The sequence below is a fragment of the Suncus etruscus genome, chromosome 6 (genome assembly GCF_024139225.1).
Source record: "Suncus etruscus isolate mSunEtr1 chromosome 6, mSunEtr1.pri.cur, whole genome shotgun sequence".
NCBI classification, from domain to species: Eukaryota; Metazoa; Chordata; class Mammalia; order Eulipotyphla; family Soricidae; genus Suncus; species Suncus etruscus.
This window is the reverse complement of record NC_064853.1, coordinates 42,491,410-42,516,364: the sequence shown is the minus strand read 5'-3', so window position 1 is coordinate 42,516,364 and position 24,955 is coordinate 42,491,410. Positions and strand designations below refer to the sequence as shown.

Below are 24,955 nucleotides of genomic sequence, written 5' to 3'. Positions count from 1 at the left end.
CCTCATGCCACACACTCCAGAGTTGACCAGATTGTGGATTCACCTTCTCCCTGGTATGGTGAGTTCTGAATTTTCCCAAGTCCAAGGACAGACAAGTACAGCACAGAGTGTGCTCCCTGAAGCCCTGGGACAACACAGCAAGCCCGTGTCACTCTTCCTCATCTGACTGCACCAAGTCACCATCTCCCCTCTCAGGACACAGAGTGCTCAGGTGGTGAGCCTCGGGCCCTGGAAAACAGCTCCACAGCAAGCTGCAAACTGGGTAGTGGAGGAGTTGGAAGGGTGATGTGTGTGACAAAGTCTCTGAGGCAGCTCAAATCTATCTGGGAAGGGAAGAAGTGGCACACATGCCGTCACCAAGAAATTACCCAATTTAGCACCAACTGCACAATCGAGCAATTAGTTTCTTAAACCGGAACTTGCTGGGGGCTGCCAGACTGGCGGGTTGTTGTTACAAATCTCACTGGGAAACCAGCTGTGTAATTCGCCAGGAGGTTGTCACTGCCCCGAGCAATTACCTTCCAGAAAAAGAATAGAAAATGGGGAAGGAAAAGGGCCGCAGAGGAAGGAGTCTGTGTTTTCTTTTCCTTTTCCCCAGGGCCTTGCCCAACCCAATCAGTTGATTTTCCTTTCCTGAGACTGAGGAGACTCACAGATTCCGTGGATCAAAGCCGTTCCAGGTGAAGACTCAGCAGACACTACAGTCAACTCCCTTTCCACTCACTCACTAGCTGTGCATACTCAAGACAGCTCAGGAGCCGCCTCTGAGCCTCATTTTCTCATTTTCAAAATGAAAAGAGTATTGGGGCCAGCAGAGGTATTCGAGTTGTGTGATGGCTAATATCCACATCCCTCGGGGCAGTCTCTGGCACACCCTCGGTAAAGGGAACAACCTTTATTTGTACTTTCATTTTGATGACTTACAGTGTGACTTGGATAAGCCGCTTCATGTCTCCAGGACAATCTTATAAAACCAGAAAAGGAATTCTGCTGGAAAAGCAGTTTTCACTCAACTCAGTCCATACCTAGGCACTCAGGAATCCAGGCCTTTGGCCAAGACAAAGACTTCAAAAATCAAATATTAACTGACTCGCCCCTTCCACACTGAAACTGTCTGGGAAAACTACAAACGAGACCTGATGATCCAGATGACCGCAGAAAGAAACAGTGAAGTGGTTCTCTTGTTGGGAATCAGCCTTTCCTACTCCCTTCACACTGGGATGTCAAAGGCATTCCCATACCATTTCTAGCACAGCATAACGTAATTAAAAGCACATGAGGCCGGAAACCTTCTTGTGGTTGTCACCTGAGCTCCTGCAGGCTAATGTGTGAGCCATGTATGTTCCTGGGACCCTCAGATCTCAGCCTTTTCCCTCTCTTTGTGTCTGCTCACCCAGGGTGGCCAAGATTCTCTTTCTCAGTCCACTCTTCCACCTGTCCTGGCAGCAGTTGGCATGGCTGGACTGCATGTGCACTGTGACAGGACTGGATACTTGATAGCTCAAGGCTAGGGAGCCGAGACCCAGAGCCACCGACCCATACCCACGCTCCTACTGCATCGTGTTGCCTATATCACCTTGGCACTCTGATACCAGCTCTGGCAGCTGCCATTGGCAGGTTTTCTGTAATGGGTTAGTGCCCTCATCCCTGACCTCCCTCAACCCCCTACCCAGCCTTTACTGAAGAAACAATGTACCCTGTGCTGAAGTTCCATCCTTTAAGACCCCAGGGATGGAAAAAATACCTCCTTTTTCTTTCTCACTAGCCTGACATGGAGAATAGGACAGAGGAACTGAACAGAAGGAAGGCGGCTTGAAGTCTTATTCGTTCATTTTTATTATTTAATCAAATCTTCCTGGGGGCTTAAGGTGGGGATTTCACAGGAAATAGGCTTAAGGCTCCAAAACATTCGAGACATGTAGGCAGATGCAAGGCTAAATCCATCTCCTGACCCCACCGGTCAGCGCTCAGCCTGTGAATAACCCACACTACCTATAATCTCTTTGAAAAAAAAAAATCCCACCTCAGGGGGCTTTGCACTTGATGTTCTCTCTGCTGGAACGCTCTGCCCCAGATATTCCCTTGACTTTCTCTGTCTCATCTTTTGGGGCTCAGCTCAAAGAAGCCTTCCCTGACCACACACTAACCGAAGTTGTGCCCCCTCCCCCAGGTATGCTGTCGTCCTGTTTTATTGCCCTCATCATACTGCTCTCTGAAATTCTTTTGTCTATTACATATTTATAGTATAGTCATACATCACTTAATAACATGGCTATGTTCTGAGAAATGCATCATTAGGTAATTTCATCACTGTGCAAACATCACAGAGTGTAATTACATAAACTCAGAAGAGAGACTCTATTGGGAGCCACCATTGACTATACCGCTCGGTGTTGACCGAAATATGGCATCTCCCCATAACAGAACATAAGCCCTAGAGGGCAGGGTCTGTCGCAAATTTTCAGTATTCTGAGTGGCTATAATAATGCCAGGCACTCGCAGGTGCTCAAAAAATAAATAAAGGCAATAGCTTGAATGAAAGTTCTCCCTTGCCACCCTCATCACTCTATTCCTGAGCACTAGATCCACAAAACAAACCTCACTGCTTTCGCTGTAAAGACTGGAGTGTTGCTTAAGCAACTGATTCCAGTCCTGCTCATCTGGTTTCTCTACCTCCTCTTCATTGACTGGTAAATATGTTTCTTTCCCAACTACATCTGGGTCCCTCCAAATGGACACCTCTTCACAGTTCAAAGGAGGTAATAAGAAAAGGATGATGTAAGGCAAAGAGGGGGTGAAACTGACCCTTTCCAGAATATAGAAAAGAAAATAAATCTGTGCAATGGGATGCCAGGACTCAAGGCCTACCACTTGGCCCTCATATTTTCAGGGACTCAGCTTCTCCTCTAGCTGAAACCATATAACCAAGTGGCACCTGAAACAAAAGTCCTAGTTCCTTCTTCCTCCTTTTCCAGAGCTACAAAAGTTTCAAGGAGATACACAATTTAACCTTCTCACCTTTGCCTCCTTACACTTCATAATGCAGCTATGGGCCGCTTCTTCCCTTTCAGCAAACTGAACCCATGATCATGTGGGTCCTTCTGCCTTGCTATGGGGTTTCCAGGCACCTTCTTTGAAAAAGTTCTCTCTGCCCACTATAAGCCCCCTATCAGGGTTCCCAGGACCAGGATCCCCTAAGACCTTGATTTGGGTTATATAACAAGAAAGACAGGGCTCTAGACTTGATTGTGGGCTTTGTCACCAGGTCCATCATTACTAGATATGTGGCCTTAAAAATATACTTTACATTTTCTCAGTTTTCAGTTTCCTCAACTTTCAAATGAGGATGGGGGTACTGTTCCTTTCTCACTTTTCTGTCTTTTTTTTTTTTTTTTTTTTGGTTTTTTGGGCCACACCCAGTAACGCTCAGGGATTACTCCTGGCTACGCGCTCAGAAGTTGCTCCTGGCTTGGGGGACCATATGGGACACCGGGGGATCGAACCGCAGTCCGTCCAAGGCTAGCGCAGGCAAGGCAGGCACCTTACCTTTAGCGCCACCGCCCGGCCCCATCACTTTTCTGTCTTAAGGATTAAAATAAAAGCAGGGTAACTGGGGGCCGGGCGGTGGCGCTAAAGGTAAGGTGCCTGCCTTGCCTGTGCTAGCCTTGGACGGACCGTGGTTCGATCCCCCGGTGTCCCATATGGTCCCCCAAGCCAGGAGCAACTTCTGAGCACATAGCCAGGAGTAACCCCTGAGCGTTACCGGGTGTGGCCCAAAAACCAAAAACCAAAAAAAAAAAAAAAAAAAAGCAGGGTAACTGCCCTGCATAGTGCCTGTTTGATAATGAGGGAGAAATCACTTGACACAGCTATGAGGGTTCAATGCCACCAGCTTGGGCATGGGTAGCACCTGACTCGGGATTGAGCAGTAAAGTCTACTCTGAAAATTCCTTTGTTCCTGGCTTCATCTGGTTGCGTAGACTCCTGAAGACTTCCTACCACTTGAATAGGTAGAAGACAATAGAGTAACCCTGGTGGCCCAAGATGAGGCATCTGAGATAATAAGTGACCTTGAATTCATACATCTTCACTAGCCCCTGTTGTTAGGGCCTGTGGTCTCTCTTCCTACATCAGGATCCAGAAAGGAAAATCCAGTGATGTCATTTATGAGTACCAAAAAGACAACAGTGGGGCAATGGTACTGCCGACTGGACACTTGCACCAGTCCACATGGCGAGCCTAGATTCAATCCCCAGATCTCCATATTATCCCCAGAGCCCTAAGTGCCGAGCCAGAAGTTAGGCCTGAGCACTTCTGGGTATGGCCCAATAAAATAAATACTATCATCTTCCTGCAACAGTTATATTAAAGCCATCCTGTATGTCTATGCAAATATTACTTTATTAGTCTAGGAAGGTTTTTTGTTTGTTTGTTTGTTTTGGTTTTTGGTTTTTGGGCCACACCCGGCGGTGCTCAGGGGTTACTCCTGGCTGTCTGCTCAGAAATAGCTCCTGGCAGGCACGGGGGACCATATGGGACACCGGGATTCGAACCAACCACCTTTTGGTCCTGGATCGGCTGCTTGCAAGGCAAACACCACTGTGCTATCTCTCCGGGCCCATCTAGGAAGGTTTAATTTCATTTTCTTTTTAGGTCACATTGGTTGTTCTCAGAGATGATTCCTGTATCTGTGCTCAGAGATCATTCTTGGTGATACTGGAGGAGACCATATGTGATGTCAGGATCCAACCTGAGTCATTCAGATGCAAGGCAAGTGCCTAAACCCCTAGACTATCTCTCTAGTACTCTTATTTGTAATATCGGGGTGGTTGTAATTTATTTCCTAAATTGTGAGTCAAATTTAGTAACTAATTCAAGGCAACTGGGAGATATGTTTTCTAACTTAGGACCTTCTTTCATTCATCATATGTATTTGATGAGATTTATGCAAGTGCTGCCAGTAGCCTCACTTCCATACCTGAGCCAAGACCATCATCCAGGACAACAGGTTAAGAGCCCAAGGCAAGGGGCACTGGGCAGCAGCATCATAGTCAAATGGGGCTCATAGCCTCTCATCCAGATGTTGGGTTCCCTATAGCATTTAGAAATTAGGACTGTTCATGCCATCCTGTAAACATTTGTGGGAGCTGGGTCAGGGACTTTCATCTCTCCCATAGCAGGCCATGCATGGAAGACTGGTTGACTAAGTGACAGACTCACACAGTGGCACCTCCTCCGCCCCTCAGTTCCAGTTGCTCCTGTCTCAGAAGAGAACTTGAGAAGAGGAGGCACCATACCCTGGGAGACATTCACCCTGGAAGCTTGTCCTCCTCACTTTATTCCTGAATGCAGTGCAGGTTCCCTCCCTCCTAAGAAACCTTCCCTGAGAGTTCCACAAAACCCCAGGATATGCAGCTGCTACTTCATCTTAGGATCCACTTCACCACAGTGGGGAAAATAATTGTTTGCAGGCTGTGAGCATCTTGAAAACCTGGGTTCATTATGATCTCTCTCTGGACAAGACCTGGCCTATACGCTGAAACTCAAATCAATTCAGAGCCTGTTTCTGAGGCATCGAGAAGCAGGACCCATCCTTGAGGATAGAAGGAAAGGGAGAGAAACCGAAGGCAGGAAAGGGAACACTCTTTGTGGCTGGACTAGCTCTTCAGGAAACCCACAGTCTCTGGAGGAACATCCTGGCTGCTGAGGGGTTCTTGAAGAGCTGAAAGCATCCGGTCCACGGAGAAGGGAGGGTGTGAAGCATGAAGCAAAGCAGTGACCACATTTCAGGCAGGGAACCTCCCCCCCCCCCCCCCGCTGAGGTCTGAGGCTCCGCACGCTAAATGCCCACAAATAAATGGGCACTGTGATAACTGTTTTGATGGGTCATTCATGGAATTTGCACATTTACCCTTTGCAGTAAGCATCACTACTACTCCCACTGCACAGAAGGGAACACTGAGGCTTAGAAATGTTAAGAACATTGCCCAGGGCCATACAGGTGGTAGAAAAGGGGTCTGAACAGGGGTCTCAGTCCAAGGCTGACCACTAGAAGACCAAGTCCCGGCATATGGAAGCAGCAGATCTCTCATCAAATTAACTGATGAATGAGGTTGCCAGGAGCACATAGGCTCCCATGTGCTCAAATGTAGTGACCCTTGAAAGAAAAAAGCCGTTGCCATGCCTCTCTGCCACCTGGGAACATTCATCCTCAACACAGCTTAGTCACATCTGAACACACGGGTTCGTCTGAGCCGGATTACACAGTCTCACAGTCACCAACACAATGTACATAGCATTAGTTCTCCCAGATAGTCACAGACATGCCCAGGTGCACCCAAACCTTCTCCTCTGCGGGTTCACACGCATGTCCAGTAACATGTTTGCGCATACAGATGCTGTACAGAGCCAAAACCAACCCATGGTTGACTTCCCCATGCCAAATAACAGAAGTGCATGTTTCCTTTCCTCCATCTAGGCTCCCACATCCCCTCAATGTCAGGCACCAAAGTCCTCCCCCAACAAGAACTTTATCCATCGCTCCCAGATCCAGTACTGGGCCCAGGTGAGTAATGCTGCTCCCTCCCTCTGGGGTTGGCCAAGCAGCCCTGAGAGGAGGGTGAAGGCTCAGCCAGCCTGTGATGGATGGAATTAATCTACTGAGCAGGAGAAACTAAATAATTAAATCCCTAATCACCCCCCCAAGTCAGCCCAGGCCAATATAGTGGAGGGAAGGAGGGGGACTCTGAGGCCCAGACCAATATCCTAGCATGGGGCAGGGGCTTGGGAAGCAAAGTGGAGGAAAGATCTGGCAGCCTGAAGAGGAACACTGGCTGGCAAACAAGCAGACAGCAGCAAATCTCCAGTGCCACAGGCTCTCATGCAGTGAGAAGGGTTCAGTCCCCGGCCACCCTTCTCCAGAGGCTCCCATTCCCTCCAAGAGGACTTCACTGGGAGTGACTGGGGGTGGCAGGCAGGACACTGGAGTGGCCACGCTGTCAATGAAGAGGTGTGGAAAGGGAGTGGGCATAGGATGTTGGGGACAGCCCCAGCCCTGCCTGAGCCAGAGCAAGCCCCTCCTAGCAGGGTGGAGGGTGGGAAGGCCCCTCCTTGAGAGAGCCCCCCAACCTGGGATAAAAGGGGGAGGGCCCGGACTGAACAGGCTGGGCAGGGGGGCTCTAGGAACCAGCCTGGGAACAGGCCCCAGTCTGATTGGCTGGAAAGTGGGTCATTTTCCTTTTGAAAAATAGTGAGAAAATGCAGAAGTAGGTCGGGCTCTTATCCCCTCAGCCCCCGGCACCAGCCCCAACTTGCCAAGGGGGCCAGGAGGAGGGTCCTGCGGAAGCCGGAGCCCCCCACTTCCCCAAGGCGCCCTCCAGGGGTGGAGGGGGCGGAGCCGCACCGGCAGCCAAGGTCATCAGCACTCGGGACCAGCAAGGGCAGGCAGGCACTTAGGGTGGGGACAGGTCCCCGCCGCACCGGCCGTGGGGCCCTGCCCGCCTGCGGGTGTGGGCCCCCTCCCGTCCTCGTCCTCGGCAGCCGGTCGTGATGCCTCCTCGCCTCGCCTCGCCTCCCTTTCCTCCTCGTCCACGTGGGCAGAGTCGTTGCCATGACACCGCGGGCAGGTGGGCGGCTCTGGCGGCATTTTCGGCCCAGCCCCCAAGCTCCGAGCCCAGGTGGGAGGGGAACGGCTGCAGCGCCCCCGCCCTACCCCGCGACCCCTCCCCAAACACACGCGCCCCAACCCGACAGCGGCTCTCAAGCTGGCCTCCTGGGAACCGAACCTCTAACCACTCAGAAAATAGGTGCTCAGGTCAAGTCCCACTGGGGCTCTGAGCTGTCCCCCAGTTGCACCTGCAGCAGAGGTCAAGGTGTGGCACTGGGCGGATGCACCCCCAATCCCACTTGCTTCTGTCCTCGGTCAGGGCTCCTCCTAGCTGTCCCCCAGCAAGGGCAGCCTTGTACCCTCAGAGAACCCTGCCACTGCCTGAGGGCTAACCTGGATCCCTCCTGCCATCATAGGCATCCACGTCACCATGCGAGAGGAAACCAGTCAAGGTGGAAACTCGCCCACACAAACTTCAGCCTGTCCTCTAAAACATGGGTCCCCTTGCCTGGATAGCTCCGCACCTGAATTCAAATTACAGACTGAGACCTCCAATTCATCCCCAAGCCCGTCAAGGACCTGGGCACAGCCCCATAGGGCAGGAGCATTTATTGAGAGCAAGGCCAAGGCGGACATCTTGGGGTCTTGGCCCCCTAGTCTAGAGGTGCTAGCCTGATCCCTCACTCTAGCCTCAGGAAGCCTGAGCCAAGCTGAGTTCACTTGTATTCACTAGCTTCTCCTGCTGGGAAGCGGGAGGAGGGGTCCCACTGTATAGCTCTCTCTTCTCTGACTTCCTAATGGCCTTCCCTATGTTGGGACCCTGCTCAGACCCCATTCTTTTTTGGGGGGTCGCACCCAGCAGCGCTCAGGGGTTACTCCTGGCTCTACGCTCAGAAATCGCTCCTGGGAGGCTCAGGGGACCATATGGGATGCCGGGAACCGAACCACCGTCCTGCATGCAAGGCAAGCACCCTACCTCCATGCTGTCTCTCAAACCCCTACCCTGTTCAGATCCTATTCTTTGGGGTAGAAGCCCTATACCATACCACTGACCCAATGAAACCAGGGACCCTCCTGTCCGGCAGCCCCCTGTAGCCTTGCTGATGTGATAGTGTACATGGGGTGAGAAGATTCTAAGGAAGGGATATAACAGAAGCCTGAGTTTGGAGGGTGATGCCGCTTATCCCTGGAACATATACAACATGTATAGCACAGATACACAGAAAGGCACTTTGACTTCTCCCTTGGCCTTCTCCTGCCTGGTAGGTCACAGACCAAACTGGCACAAGTGTGTGTGTATGTGGATGTGGGAACATGTCTGTCTCCTTTTCTCTACTTCTACCACCAGTGTGTTGGATCAGCCTAGTCTCCAAAAAAGCCAACATGGCATGGTCTTTGAGCTGTTCCTCTTCCTGACCTCACTTCAACTCTGTCCATTCACCGCTCTGTTGCTGCCAGTGTGATCTAGCTAATGTTTGTTTACTCAGAAAATCTTTAGTAAGTGCCCACTCCAAGCTAGGCACCTTTGGATACCATGGGTATAAGAAAATAAAATGGGTGAAGCTTCTCCAATTGGGAAGTTAATATTCCAGTGGGGAAAGCAATGACAAACAGATGAAGTAATGTGATGCAAAGAACGTAAATAAAGTGGGGTGAGGGGACAGAATGACAAGGGGCTATTTAAGATAGATTGTGGAGGAAGCCTTTCCAAAAAAGTGACTTTTGAGCAAAGCCTTGAATAAAGTGAGAGAGCAAAAGTCACATGGGTTTCTAGGGAGAACATTTCAAGCTCTTGGGAAAAGGCTGATGGAAAAGACAGTCCAGCCTTAAGGGGGTCTGGGGAAACTGAGAGGCAGCTCCTAGAGAGGTGATGACTGAAATGTCATCAGAGGCTATTTTACATGTGGTTGTTCAGTCACACAAGCCTAGAAAACTCTTTGGATCTCACTACTGGTGAAATACAAAGCCAATGGAAAGGCAGGGCCCCCATCTTATTCTGGCTGCTTCTTTGACGAACCTAAAAAAATCGGGTGGCAAGGGCAGAAGTAGGAAGACCAGTTAGGATATTTGCTGTCACTGAAACATCTGACACTGTCCGCCTGATGAACACCTGTTCCACTTTCAAGCCTCAGCTCAACGGCCTTCTCTCCCATAGATACTTTACCCAACCATCCCTTTCCCACCCCCAAAATGACCACCCCCTATGGAGACACCCATGACCAACAGTGAATAGTTTTTATTTTTGTTTGTTTTGTTTTGTTTGTTTTTGGGCCCCACCCGGTGACGCTCAGGGGTTACTCCTGGCTATACGCTCAGAAATCGCTCCTGGCTTGGGGGACCATATGGGAGGCCAGGGGATAGAACTGCAATCCATCCTAGGCTAGCCCTTACAGGGCAGACACCTTACCACTTGTGCCACTGCTCCGGCCCCCACAGTGAATAGTTTTGTTGACTTCCACACTCTCCTTACTCCTCTCGAATATAAAGTTACCTTATCAACTCAAATGATCTAGTATTATCCCTGAGGTATAGCACAGTTATATGGCATAGAAAAGTTATAAAATAAAGAAAGGTTAAATGAACATGCATTGGATATGCGGGAGTGATAACACGGTGGGTAGAGCATTTGCCTTGCATGCGGCTGATCACCAGGTTTGATCTCTGGGTTTGATTTTCATGGGTTTGATCTCTGGAATCCTATATGGTCCCCTGAGCCTGACAGTAATGATTTCTGAGTGTAGAGTCAGGAGTAACCCCTGAGCAAAGCTGGATGTGGCCCCAAAACAAAAACAAAAAAGATGAACACACATTGGGTGTAGCCTATATGATGGAGAGATGTTGATACTCAAGCTGGTGTTCATGTGGATGAGGTAGATACACATGTTTGTGATTACAAGTTAATCAGGACCATTGTTCTCTATACTTATTTCTAAATATAAATATATGGATGTGCTGACAAAACCCTGTTGATACATACAGTCCTATTTGTTCATGTATACATGGGAAGTGCTTATATTGAGATATGCATGTTATGAATGAATTATATGTGTGTATACACAGTACCACATGGCTTGCAGGTATCTGTACATGGGGCCTCTATAATATCCCCTGTCCCTTTCACCTAGGTACAACTTTTTCTGTTTGATTTTGAAGTCTCTGTTGTGAAGTCACCATTTCAGCCTCCGTTCTTTTCTGTAAAAATTTCTGAGCACCATAGGTCAACTTGGTTTGGCCCTCTAACTGAGCAGTCCCAAGGCCTATTCAGGTTTCTCCCTACAAAGTCCTTTCATTTGAATGGTGATAGGCAACAGCTGGGTCCCTGTGACATGAAAAATTAAAGAGACTTTAGGCAACCTGATTTTTGGAAAAGAACCACAGGTATGACGGTGGATCAAATTCAAACCTGTGAAAATACAACTTTCGAACAGTCTCAATGTTCAGTCATAATCTCTTCCTCTCCCTCTCATTCTTTTTTCATTCATTCATCACACATAATCATAATTTGTCTATCCATGTGTGTATCATATACATGTGATATTATAAACATGTTTGCTTGATTACTTATACCATATATGCCCCTGCTAGGTGAGCACCTCCATATAATATACAGGTTAAACAATTATCTTCAGAGTAGCAAAGATGCATAGTTATGCATATGTGTATGTAATTATATGGGTGTGCATGCTTAACACATACTCATAAATGTGTTTATAAACATTTATCTATAATACACAGATACATGTACATACATACAGTCATATCCTCTCACAGGCAAAGAAACACATGCAATAACATCACAGATGTCCAGTCTCTTCTCGGGATCCCATACTGTGCATAAATACAGGAGTCCAGGTCCTCTCCAAGGAATAGCATAAGTTTGCATCCATTCTTTCCTCTTGCCAATTGTCTACTTTTCCATTTAAAAAAAAAGTTGCTCCTATTACCATTAAAATATGACCCACTCCTAGACTTATCACACTCTCAACCCACTCTCAGAATGAAAATCTTCCTAAGAAAGGCTCTATTATCCCCTCATCCAAAGTCAGGATATAATAGTATTTCTTCAGCAGATAACAATGCAGTAAGTACATCTTTTTGCATCCACAAGGCACACACACACACACACACACACACACACACACACACACACACACACACACCTCCTTAATCCTAAAAGGACAATCCACTGACCCCAAACTCCAAAAGAGTTATTGAGGTGAAACAGCTAGAACATTATCTCTGGATCCTTAAATCGCCTCACAAGCCTCTCTTTCTCTCTCCCTAGAGGGCAGCTTTTTCAATGTCCTGTATTCCTCACCCCCACCATGCCCCCAGCCACAGGTCCTTCCAAGGGTAGAGTAAACCTCAAGGTTGACAATGGGGTGACATGGGTTCAGATAATAACAGCAGCAAATGTTGAAAAAAAGGACCTGAGTAAGAAGTGAGGAGGCAAGATAAAGACACCTCCAAAAACAGAGAACCTGTTGGGACTCAGTATCCTTAATAGAAGGAGTCGTAGGGGCCAGGGAATAGGGGATGGACATCCAGCTTGTGGGTGGAGGGGTGACTGCTTCAGGCAGTAGCGACAGCTCTAAAGTAAAGTCTTATCAAAGTTGTTATGTAACCAAAGAAGCTGAGTAGAGCATAAACACCTCCCCTCCCCAAACAGGCACCCACACCCACACCCACCACTTCCAGCACCCACAGCATAGGGAAACTCAGCTCCTCCCATGATGCTTAGCAAAGGGAGGAATAATCTTGGTGAGTTACATACAAAAAAAGTGATGGGTGAGGGGCTTTTTATTACCCAGAGTCACATCTGAGAAGGGAACAGGATTATCTAGGGTCTCTAGGTAACTGTCCTTTTTCCTGAATTCTCTACCACACACATTCCCCTGCCCCCCCCCCCCAGTATCATCTGGAAACCTCTCTTGCCTCTCCCCTCTGAGAAGGATCCTATTTAAATATTTGATTGTGCTCCTGGGAATGGGAGGTGAAGCTGCCATCAACTCCTCCTGCCTGTTGCTCCCCCACAGACTCATCTGCATGTCCTGACATTTGGCTTTCTTCCTCCTGGGATGACGAGAAAAGGGACCTGGAGAAATAACTATGTTCTCTCTATTCCCTGAGTTACAAAGATGGAGTATAAGATTCCAGAAAACTGACATGACCCTGACCCTAGGTGAGAAAAATATTCCTACAGGACTGCAGATTAAAACCCAGATCCCCATCTCCAATTCAATTTTTCCCCAGATTACCCTCCTTTTCCCCATTACCCCATTTCCAATAGCCTCCACTTCCTCTGTTCCATGGCAGTGGATAGCCCCACCCACTTCTTGAGTTCTTTGCTAGGAAATCTTTCTCTTCAACAAAATTTTCTCCCAAATGCTACTTTGAGCCATAATTAAGCAGAGCATAAAATATTCTAGCAGAATATTTTACTGTTCCCAGTCCTGAATTTCAAAATATAGTTGGGCAGGACATAGTCATGTGTTCCTTCAAACTATCCAAAAAGAGAGAGATTGCTCAATGAGTTGAAGCACAAGTTTGCATGCAAGAGACCCAAGTCAAGCCCCTGACACCTCATAGCATGGTCCCCCTAGCACTACCAAGAGGAACCCCCACCCTAGTTGACTTTTAGTGTAGCTACAAAACAAAAAAATTAATCAGGAAAACTATCCTAGACTCCTGAACTCTGCACTCCAAACTTAACTAGCAAACCAGACTCCACTAATCCGGAATTGCCTTGAGTTTGAATGCCGGGATGCAGTAAGAAAAAGGTTTGTCCCAGTAGCCCCACGATTTTTACATTAAAAACTGTCTGGGAGAAAAGAGGTCACAGTTGCAATACTATCCTCCAAATCTAATTCTACAATAACCACTTGGAATTTTAGTAAAGTGAGGGACCGTTAACAGAAGAAAAAGAAGTCTCTTTCCCAAATAATCACTAACAACTATGAGATTTCTTTTTTTGTTTTGTTTTGTTTTGTTTTGTTTTTGGGCCACACCCGGCGGCGGTGCTCAGGGGTTACTCCTGGCTGTCTACTCAAAAAATAGCTCCTGGCAGGCACGGGAGGACCATATGGGACACCGGGATTCAAACCAACCACCTTAGGTCCTGGATTGGCTGCTTGCAAGGCAAACGCCGCTGTACTATCTCTCAGGGCCCACAACTATGAGATTTAAAGCCAGAGGGAAGACCCCAACATCTCTCTTTCCATTCAGAGACTCTGTCCTTGGAAAGTGGGTCATCTGGGAGAATTTGTCTAGTGAGCTCTCCGCAAAGCCAGCCGCCTTTCCGTGATCCAGTCCCACACAGCCCCAATCTAAACCTGAGACAGTTCCGAAGAAGCACGATGCGAGCTGAGTCCAGTTCAGCACTCAGGACAGCTCCCAGCATCTCTTCGGGGTGCTGCTAGAAACCCAGGAAATCAGGAGGCCCTCTTAAAACAGAAGAGCACCTCATTCTCCCCCTCCCACACTCGCTCTCATCTGGTCACGGGGGGGGGGGGGGGACACCTGGTGCCCCTCCCTTCCTTCTATGCCCAAAGAGAGAAAAGAAACCCAGACAAGAGGCTTCCCTTGTGGAAGCCAAAAGGACCCCACCCACCTCCTTCAGTCCTTAGCCTCAAGCCACACAGGTAGTTCTAAAACCACTTTCCTTAACCCCTCACCCACCCCCGGAATAAGATAAATACTCACGTGGGGGATCCCATCCCTGTAGGCAAATGTGGTGGGGGGAGGCAGAGAGAGGTATCTCCCCACGCCCTGCTCTGAGTCTCCTTTCTGAAGGAGCCAGTTCCTATCCAGAGATAGGGAGAGACCAGTAGAGGCACTGAGGGAGGGGAGGAGAAATAGAAGGGAGGAGGCAAGAGCTGGGGACTGCAAGGTGGGGGTGTTGGAATGGGGGCGAGGGAATCCTTTTTAATTTCATTCTCTCCCCATGTCTACATCAGGCCTGCAGGCTCGAATCTTTAATATTTACACACAGGAAGAAAAAAGGTTGAGAAAGAACAGGGAGGGAGGCTACACGGGATACCTGAGTTCAAAGGGTACTGAGGAAAGGGTACAGAGGTAGGGGCCTTGAGGAGCTAGGAGCCTGAGTCCCCCACACCATCTCCAGCCCATTCCCCTTTTCAGCTCTCCGCTGGAAAGAAACCCTGGACCATCCTGTCCCTTTGTTAACAAGACACTTTGAAGCTGCATCAGAAAAGATCAGATCTCCACCCACATACCTGGACACCCCCACAAACCCAGATTTCTTGGTTGCCTTTGTGTGCAGATGGTAGGCAGTATTTATGCACAAGCATGTTCTGATGCTTAGAAGCATGTTTACATGTGGGCTGCCAGGTAAAAATGATGACACATGATCATGTCAGCTGCCATGGATAAGTTTACACAGTGTGTTCTGAGTAGATTCCCATGTATTAAGTCCATACAATCATATGCAAATGTATGCAATCATATGTGTAAAGCAACTCCTAAGCAACTTGCACCAACCCTCTAGCTACAACCCCAAAGGGAATACCACCTACTTTCCTGGATTCTTTCATTCATAGGCCCCTCCCTCACAGCCTCACTTTTTCTCTCTGTGGCATGGGAAGAAGGACAGTCGGGTGGGAAGCATGCTTGCATTTGAGCCCAGGGACTTGACAAGTTATTAGCAACAATGAGTTGGCAGCTTGTTACCATAACGATGGTGCCACCGCCTCACCCCAGCTCAAACCCAGACTCCCCAGACGGCAGGAGGCCCGCTGAGCCAGCAGCCTTCAGGCTGGAAGCGGGGAGGAGGGAATGAGGGAATTGAGACATAATGCCTGTATAGTGGAGGGTACACAGCTGTTCTTCCAACCCCCCACTGAGAGACAAAGCTTTGAATCCACCAAGTGGAAATGAAATCAGACTCTGGAAAGGTTTCCTGGCCATGGGGATGGTAAGACACTAAAAGTAGTCATTAGAACACCCTTTAGACAAAAGCCTCTGCTCTGCTTCACTCCTTCAACCCTTTACTTCGAGAGCCTCTTATACTGGCCTTAGATTAAAAGCAACCTCTCTGAATTTTAATCTTTCTATGTGTAAAATGAGAATAATTATCTTTATTATCATTTACCCTTGACTTCCAAAAAAGTTTGATTAGAAAGTGTTTAAAGAGGGCTCTTGTTCGTAGCCAACCCACCACCAGGAGTGATCCCTAAGTGCAGAGCTAGGAAGAAGTCTGAACACTACCAGATGTAGCCCAAAATCCAAAGAGAAAAAGAGAAGAGGGGCCAGAGCAATAGTACACTAGATAGAGTATTTGCCTTCCATGTGTTCACTCCAGACTCAATCCCCAGTATCCCATATGGTCCCCTGAGCCAACCAGGAATGACTTCTGAGCACAAAGCCAGGAGTAACTCCTGAAAGGGGCCAGTGTGGCTAAACAAACAAATAAAAAGAGAAGTTTAAGATAACTGTAGACACTTCCCAAATCAGACACAACTCAGAAGTTTCTCTATCCAAAAAGACTCCATCAAGTAAAGAACTGTCTGACCACCTAGATACAAAATGCATCCGAAACTAGGTGGAATAAAGGGAAAAGGAGCTGAGTCAATGCAAGCCCCAATTTCAGTTAGGCAGATGATGTAGAGTAGAGAGGTGGCGTGAAGTACCAGGCAGCAAATGAAAGCCGGTTCTGCTAGAGAGAAAAGTCTAAGCCTGGCTAACAGAAAACTCAGCCCCTCACCAATCAGACTTTAAAACAAGCCCATGACCTATTTTGGTTGTGGGTATGGCTAGGAATTCCTAACCCCAGGCACCTTAGTAGCCCTCTAACTTTGGAAAGGTGTCCCAGGTTGAAGGATCTACATCCTCAGGTCTTGTTTCTTTAAATCCCCTCTGCTCAGCCCTAATGAGCAGGGCAGGGAGGGGAACTGGCAGGGAGGTTTCCAGGAAAAGAAGGCAGCAGTAAAGTTGTAATGTCCCCTGGCAAAGACTAGCCAAGAATCTGCAAAGTCTGCTGTGCAGCTTTGGACAAGTCTCCTTCCTCCCTTTCCTCTCTTCATTACCCTCACTTTCTAATTAAGCAGTTGGACCAAGTCAGTTCCAAGGTTCCACTCCTGGCCGTCGTTCTGTAGCTACTGACAAGCTCATTCTTTGGATATACACACCCTGGCTTAAAACCGCAGTGGGCACTCCCTGCCAGATCAGTGGGGCAGGGGGAGAAGGATGTGGGGGAGGGGGTGTTTATCTGAGGCTGATTATCCTATGCTCATGTTCCTTTTAGAAACACCTGCCACCCTAGTCCTCCCCGCTCCCTTTTTAGACCCTGATTCACTGCCAACTCACGAAGCCTCTCCCTCCTCTCTTCTCCCCCTCTCTCTCTTTTAGGCCTTGGCAGCTGGGTACAAAAGTAGCCCGATCACTCCTGGAATGCCAGGTGGCAATGGGGGGCAATGCCCCAGAGCCAAAGAGAACACACAGGGAATACCGTTATCTAACCACGGCCCAGTCCTGATCTTCAGGGCCCCAGCTGCAGTCTCTGTAGAAGTGATGAGCAGTATCTATCTATGCAGGGTAACTTGCAAGTCACCTCTTGAGTCTCAAAATTCTCATTTGTAAATTGGCATCTTCTCTGTCAAATCCCATGACAGTTTTATAGGTTAAAAATGGGTGGAGGAGTGAGAGTGTATAGTAGTGGGTAAGGCATATCCCAAGTTCAATCCCCCTCTCGGGCTACCGGGAGTGATCCCCGAACTTAGAGCCAGGAGAAAGCCCTGAGCACAGTCGGGTGTGGTCCAAAAGCGAGAGAGAGAGAGAGAGAGAGAGAGAGAGAGAGAGAGAGAGAGAGAAGAGAAGAGGAGAGAGAGAGGAGAGAGAGAGGAGAGAGAGAGGAGAGAGAGAGGAGAGAGAGGAAAGAGAGAGGAGAGAGAGGAAAGAGAGAGGAGAGAGAGAAGAGAGGAGAGAGAGAGAGAGAGAGAGAGAGAGAGAGAGCAGTTGGACATTAACAATTTCATAAGACTTCAAGTGCCATGCCTGCTTTCTGGGGCTGTTAGGGAGAGGAAAAGGTAGAGTTGGGAGGCAGCATTTTTCCACCAAAGCCCTGGACTGACACGGGGCAGTGTGCTTGTTGCTGATACTGTTGTGACTTCAAAGAGCTGTAACAGATCCAAGTGGACTGAACCGATGGTCCAGACTTAGAGTCTGAGCAAACCACCTGCTCTGAGGGTTGGAAGCAGGGCAGAAGCTCCATCTGGCCTCATCACCCTGGCTCTCAGCCCTCTCTAGGTGACACATCACTGGGATAAGCCAAAGGCCCCCCAAAAGAGGCACATGAGCACACACACCCCCAGCTCCACCAAGGGCCCCAGCACGCGAGGGGAGGGGTAGGACACACACACACACACACACACACACACACACACACATACACAAAACCATGAGCATACACCCCACCCCAGCCCAGGGAGGTGAAGGTGAGCACCCTTGAAGAAGCCATGGAGTCCGAATCAAAGAGGAGGAGTCCCTGAAAAGTGGGGTGATGTGACCTCGGGGAAAGTCGTTCTGGGCTGTCCCATGCCCACTGCCACCAGGAGTCCAGAGGGGTTAGGGGTGGGGGCAGAGCCTTGGTGTGGGCGACTTGGAATGTCTCCTGCACACACACACACACACACACACACACACCAGGGTTCACTCAGTGACAGTCAAACCCGCACACGCTCTCACGCACACAGCCGTTCACATCCACGGATGTCCACGGACACAGCAAGCCCCTGCACATCGCACACACACACACACACACACACACACACACACGCACACACACACACACACACACACGCGCGGCCACACGCACACAGTCCCGCGGTGCCCGATGACACACTCCCAGGCTCCGCGCGGGCAGCGACACGCAATCACACTCACACACACCTGCAGAGGAAACTTCTCTCGGGCTCTGCCCCCGCACACACACCGGCCGACCGGCCGGCAGCTCGCTCCTGGACCCACGCCTGCAGCGGGCGAGGCCGGCCGGCCGGAGCCCCACGCGCGTCCTAGGGTCGGGCCGGGCCGGGCCGGGCCGGGCGGCGGCGAGCCCAGCGCCCTTCCTCCGGAGCCCGAGCCCGAGCGATCGGCGGCCGCGGGGGCCCGGGGCGTGGGCGGCGCCGGGGCCGGGGCCGGAGCCGCAGCCAGGCCGAGGCCGCGGGGGCGCAGGAGGGCGCGTCCCCACCCTCCCGGCGGCTTACCTGGCCCGGCGCGGCGCGGCGCGGGCTCCGGCCGGGTTACATGGTGCCGGCGGCCCGGGCCGGGGGCGCTGCCAGCGGCTGCGGGCGCGCGGGAACGAACGGGCCGGCACTGCGGAGCCCTGAGCGAGCTTGCGAGCTTGCGAGCGGAGCGGTGCGGGCGCGGGCGCGGGAGGCGGCCAAGCCACGGAGGCTGGATTTCCCGGGGACCGGGCCGGGGAGGCGGGGGGATCCCGCCCGCGCGCTCCGCCCCCGCGCGCCGCTCCCCGCCTCCGCACCGGGCCCCGGAGGGTCGCGCGGCGTGGCGTGGCGTCGCGGGGGCGTCCGGGGGGCGCCGTGCGTGGGTTGCGGGGAGCGGAGAGAGAAGCCCCCTCGCTTCTCCCGGAAACCCCCTCCTCCCGAGTCGGCGTCCACCTGCAGGGGACCCTCCCCCCAGGAGCAGACCCGCACGCTGCACCCACCCACGCGTGCCCGGGCGCAGAGCCCCCCGCGCAGCCCCGCGGAGAGCGGCTGGGAGACAGACTTTGCACCCTGGCTGCTTCGGGGCCCCGCCACCGAGACACGGGCACACCCTGTATGTCACGCACGCACACACACACACACACACACACACACTCACGCGCGCGCGCGCACACCCCTCACCCGGTGGGTCCCTGGGGGAGCCTCTCCGGATTTTGCACGGCCGGGGGCCCTGAACCCCGGCCCCGGTCCCGGCCTGGGCGCGGCGCTGCTGGTGAGGACGGGTGTCCCCGACCCACCCACCCACCCACGGGCCGCGGCATCCCCCGCGGGTGCAGGGAAACCCCGCTCTGCCGGCCCACCTTGGCTCAACTCCCCACCCGGACCCACTCTGCGCGGGCGTTCCGCCCACCTCGAGGCCCCAAACCCCGGCGTGGTGGCCCCACGGGGCCGCGCGGGGGAGGGAGAGAGACTGTCGGATGCACACACAGCCCAGGGCTGCAGAAGCCACAGACCCGGCTCGGGGCGCGGGCACGGGCCCCGCAGCGCAGAGACTGCTGCAGTCCGAGCTGGAACCCGGCCCGGAGCCCCGAGCCAGAGCCAGCGGTTGTGGGGGAAGGGGCGGCTCGGGGAAGACGCAGAGGGAGGGGCGCGTTTTGGTGGCGGCATTCCATTCCCACCCCCACCCCACCCCCAGGGGAAAGGGGAGCTGCCTCCGCCGCTGAAAGTTGGGGTGAAGAGTAGCATGCTTGCGCCTTCTCCCCCTTTCCTGATCTGGAAAGTTTTTAGGGGGGTGTGAGGGGTGGTGGGCTGGGGAGGGTGCCAGCATAGTTCTGATTCAACGCCCACCCTTCTACTGCCTTCTCCTGTACCCTTTGGGGGTCATTGGTTCTCCCGGTGCAAAGAGGGGGTGAGCCGCACGGGCAGGTGAAGCTCAGTGGCTAAGTGTATGCTTGGCATTTATGTGTCCCTGGGTTCCATCCCTGGCACCAAAAGATGGGACAGAAGAGAAACTGAGGCACTGAAAGAAAAGATCACGGGTCTACAAAAACAGCTGGAAGGTGGGGGAGGGGGGCTTCCGCAGGGTCGTGTTTAAAGATATCAGGTTGCATAAATGATCTTAATTTTAAATGATTTTATGAGTTCTTCCTCCCCAGGAAAGAACATTTGGTAAAGTTCCCCTCTCCTGAGATCTACAAGACCAGTTCTAGCAAGACCTTTCAATTGTGTCCAAAAGTCACACGGTTCCCAGCCCAGGGTTTAACCAAGAGCAGATGTGAGAGAACATAAGATAAAAGTAGTCTCAGAAACCTAGTCTAGAACTGAAAAAAAAAAAAAAAAAAAAAAAAAAAAAAAGCTTCTAATTCGCTTCCCCCCCCCCCCCACGGAAGCAGAGAAAATCAGCCACCAGTAAGAGGCTAAAGGGCATTGTATATTCTCTGCGTTCTGAGTTGCCCTGGAACTGGAAAGCATTCCTACAATGGATGAAAGAAAATGTTTATATCATTTCCTGTTTTCTCTTAAAGCTGTTGTTGAAGAGTTGGTGTGTCATAGCACTGAGAATTAAGTAGTTTTAATTTTGTTCATTCAACAGTTATTTACTGATTGTACCTGACGTGTTGCGACCGTCTTGTATCAGTCTTCTCACACCCATCCAGTAAGACCTAAGAGAGAAGTATGAATAACTACTACTACCTTTATAAATGTGACCTGTGCAAGGGCACTGGGTTCATATTTAGAAGGGACCCACTATTGGCCTAAAGTTCTGCTGTCATTCTCTTAAGAGTCATCATTTTTTTTTCTTTTTTGAGATGGGGTCACACCCAGCAGCACTAAGGGGTTACTCTTGACTCTACACTCAGAAATCTCTCTTGGCAGGCTCGGGGGACCATATGGGATGCCAGGATTTGAACCACCTACCTTCTGCATGCAAGGCATGCCTTACCTCCATGCTATCTCTCTGGCCCCAAGAGTCAGAATATTTTAACGAAGTGTCCGGCACTGCACAAATAATGATTACTTTGTTAAGAATGTCATGCCTTTGGGGCTGGAGAGATAGCATGGAGGTAAGGCGTTTGCCTTTCATGCAAGAGGTCATCGGTTCGAATCCCAGCGTCCCATATGGTCCCCCGTGCCTGCTAGGAGCAATTTCTGAGCATGGAGCCAGGAGTAACCCCTGAGCACTGCTGGGTGTGACCCAAAAACCAAAAAAAAAAAAAAAAAAAAAAAAAAAAAGAATGTCATGCCTTTGAGTTGGGCCTCAATACTTTGAGTCTAGAGGCACAGTAAGCTCTACTCGAATGAAGAAGATGACGAAAAAGGACAATCAAAGAAGAAAAAAGCGTACAGGAGAGTAGAGTCCCAAATTTTGATAGAGAAATACAGATGAAAAACCACACAGTTGCAAAGACAGAAATATATCAAAACATCAATCAAACAGTATGGCAGATTATGTAGTTGATTGATCTCCCATTGAAAAGGAGATGAATGATGTTTAAATCACAAATAAAATAGTTTTAAATCTTCTTAAAGGCATCAATGAATTGGCAAGAAAATAAGAATACTGTGGGCAAAAGAATTAAGCATTGTACTGAACCCAGCTTGAGACTTGGGGAGCTGTGATACATTGGTTGCAAAAAAAAGGCACCAATTATTTGCTTCTCCCTAAATTCATGTCCTTTGATGAAAGACAATACAACTCCCCATGTTAACGGGTAGACCTTATTTTCCCACTCCTTGAATCTGGGTGGACTTATCATTTGCACTGGCCAATAAAATGTGAAAGAAGTTGTAGTATCCAATTCTAAACTTCAGCTTTCAAAGACTTGCATAGTTTTTTCTCTTGTCTTCTGCATCCACTGTGAAAACAAGTCTGGAATACCTTGTTGGAGGATGGGAAAAAAAGTATCAGAAAGCCACGTCATCCCAGTTGAAACCATTGTACACCAATCTATGATCATTTGACCCCTGAGTCTGAGAGCCCAGCCAAGAAAGAGCAACACAGATATCCATCTTTTTGACCATAGCTGAAGTGCAAGCACTTCAGTGCAAACTAAGGGCTGGAAAGATAGTGGGTAGGGCACTTGTCCATGCAGCCAACTCAGGTTCAATTCCTGGCATACCATCTGTCCCCCAATATTACCGGGAGTTATCCCTAAGCACAGAGCCATAAGTATCCCCTGAGCATTGCCAGGGGATGAGTGAGAGAAACAAGTAAGAAGAAACTTCCAGTCAACTTGAGAGCTCTTGAGCAATAATGTTTATTAATCAAAAGTATTGAATTTGGAATAATATGTATGCCACAGTATTGTGTCAATAAATAACTGATACAAAAGTATTTGCTCATAGATGAAATTGATCACTGAGATCATAGTGTAGATAGATGAGGAAAAAAGCTCTTGCCATCCCCACAACTAGAAAATTGCAAGAAAAATTGCCTTTTTATTTATTTGGAGAGCTCCAAAGGAATGCTATGGGAATTCAAGGGCCACACCCAGTGATACTTGGCAAACTAGAAAGGTCAGTTTAATTCGTGCTCTGACACACACATACAACCCCACAGTGGAACTTAAGGGTCCCCAGGGCTACACTTATCTGTCCTTGGTATGCTCATGTGAAAGCCAACTCCGGGCATCACTAATACAAAGCATGTGTGCCAGTCCTTTGAGCAATGTCACCAATCCAAATGCTAAGGCATAATGCTATACCTTAGCAGTAGTGATGAGTGTAGGGAGGAAATTTTTCACCTCCTAAGAATCCATCACTACAAGTTAGACTTCACACCATACACGAGCAAAGTCACTATACCTATAGGGTCTGAAAAACCTCAAACCAAACATTCAATTTAAAATGATCGTAGGCAGGCAGTGCCCTAGATACGTGACCAAAGCAAATTTTAGTCTTTGTAAGAACTCCCCTTCCTCTGAAGCCTGAAATAATTTCCACAGATGAAGTTCCTAAGCAAATGAACAATTGAAAATTAAAAATTACCACTTAAGGAAGTATGATACCAAAAGCAAAACTAGCAAAAAATATAAATAACAGAAATATCTATGCCAGGAATTTGAGTACTGGAATTATGACACTGAATATAAAATAATTATCTTTAATATGCTTAGATAACTAAAATCATTCTATGGTCTTATTTTATTTTTGGCTTGTTCTGGGGCAGGTCATAGGGTACAAGTTTAAGTAGAAGAGACAGTGATGGCTTTGTCTTCTCAGAACTTCAATGTTCCTCTGACATTTGCTCTTTAGGGTAAAATTTATTGTAGGATTTGGGGTCTCCTTCTTGGTAAAGTAAATAAAATATTTTACTTCCAATTAACTGTGTATTTTGAATCTTATCATGTTTTTCCTCCATCTTTTGTCATGATAATGATTTTTCTACTTCAATTCACTTAGATGATCAATTTTATATAGAAATTTTTATTAAATTTTAATTTACTGAGATAAACCTAACTTATTAAAGGAATATTAATAGATTTTTAAATAGCTTAATATATCATTAGATTTAATCTGATAATACCTTGCATTAATAAATTTTTGCATCTTTATCAAAAAGTAAAATAAACCTGAAAATTCCTATCCTTGTTATCATGAATTTGCTTTAAGTTATTCTTTTTTTTTTTTTTGGTTTTTGGGTCACACCTGGCAGTGCTCAGGGGTTACTCCTGACTCTATGCTCAGAAAATCGCCCCTGGCAGGCACGCGGGACCATATGGGATGCCAGGATTTGAACTACCGTCCTTCTGCATGAAAGGCAAACACCTTACCTCCATGCTATCTCTCCAGCCCCGCTTTAAGTTATTCTTTTTTTTTTTTTTTTTTTTTTGTCCCCCAATTCACAATACATACCCGGCAAGGGGCCTGTGTTGAGGTGTATATGGGGTGCCTTTACTGTACCTCCTCTTTCTATACAGCCAGTGTAAAGAACACAGCCTGTGGTAAGATTTGGGAGGCCTTATCTTATCTTTTATTTATTTTATTTTATTTAGTAAGTTTTATTTAGTAAGTTTTATTTTATTTAGTAAGTTATTCTTACTTTGTAGAATTAAGGGGAATAATATATCTTTTTCTTTTCTTTGAAAGAGTACAAGATTGGTAATCTGATGTTGTTAAGTTTGGTGAAACACATCCTTAAAACCAACTGTAACTTGTGTTTTCTTTATACGATATTGTTCTCTTTTATTTTACTATGGTTCCTTTTCTTTTTGTAAGGCTCATTTAAAGGACTATATCAGGCTTTTTATTTCCTTTTGAGGTAGTTCTAATAACATTTATTTTTCTAAAAATATGCCATTGTTGTCTATATAATTCTTTAATTATACTTAAATGTTTCATCTAATTATACCCCTTATCTCTATAATATTTGCTAATAATGCCTTGTTTTGAGAAGTAATTCTTTTCATTGCTGGAAGTTAGTCCATATGTAATTTTTATTAGCAAGATAGATTGTAGTAAATGGAACTTATATAGAAGATTGTGAGGGGAGAGAGAAGGAAATACATGTTCAATAGAGAATACTAGCTTAAAGAGCCAGTCATAATATAATCTTTTTTTTTTTAAATCAGCTTCTTGATTTATTGATCTTTTCTCTTCCATTTAAGTTTTATTTTGAGGGCACACTCGGTGGAACTCAGGGTTTACTCCTAGCTCTCTGTTCAGGGAAATC

At 48.5% G+C, this 24,955-nt stretch overlaps 1 protein-coding gene and 1 non-coding gene across 2 annotated transcripts in view; both read right to left on the bottom strand.

Moving 5' to 3' along the window:
• DLGAP3 (DLG associated protein 3) overlaps positions 1-18,914 on the bottom strand; it is a 78,640-nt gene extending 59,726 nt beyond the window's left edge. The window contains exon 1 of the mRNA XM_049774667.1: positions 18,826-18,914. The gene's annotated coding sequence lies outside the window, so the exon portion shown is untranslated. The remainder of the gene's footprint in view (positions 1-18,825) is intronic.
• A 5,197-nt stretch (positions 18,915-24,111) lies between these two features.
• On the bottom strand, positions 24,112-24,244 carry LOC126012594 (small nucleolar RNA SNORA51). Its single transcript, XR_007497046.1, has one exon. It is a non-coding gene; the product is annotated as a small nucleolar RNA SNORA51 (small nucleolar RNA).
• Between the last annotated feature and the right edge of the window lie 711 nt (positions 24,245-24,955).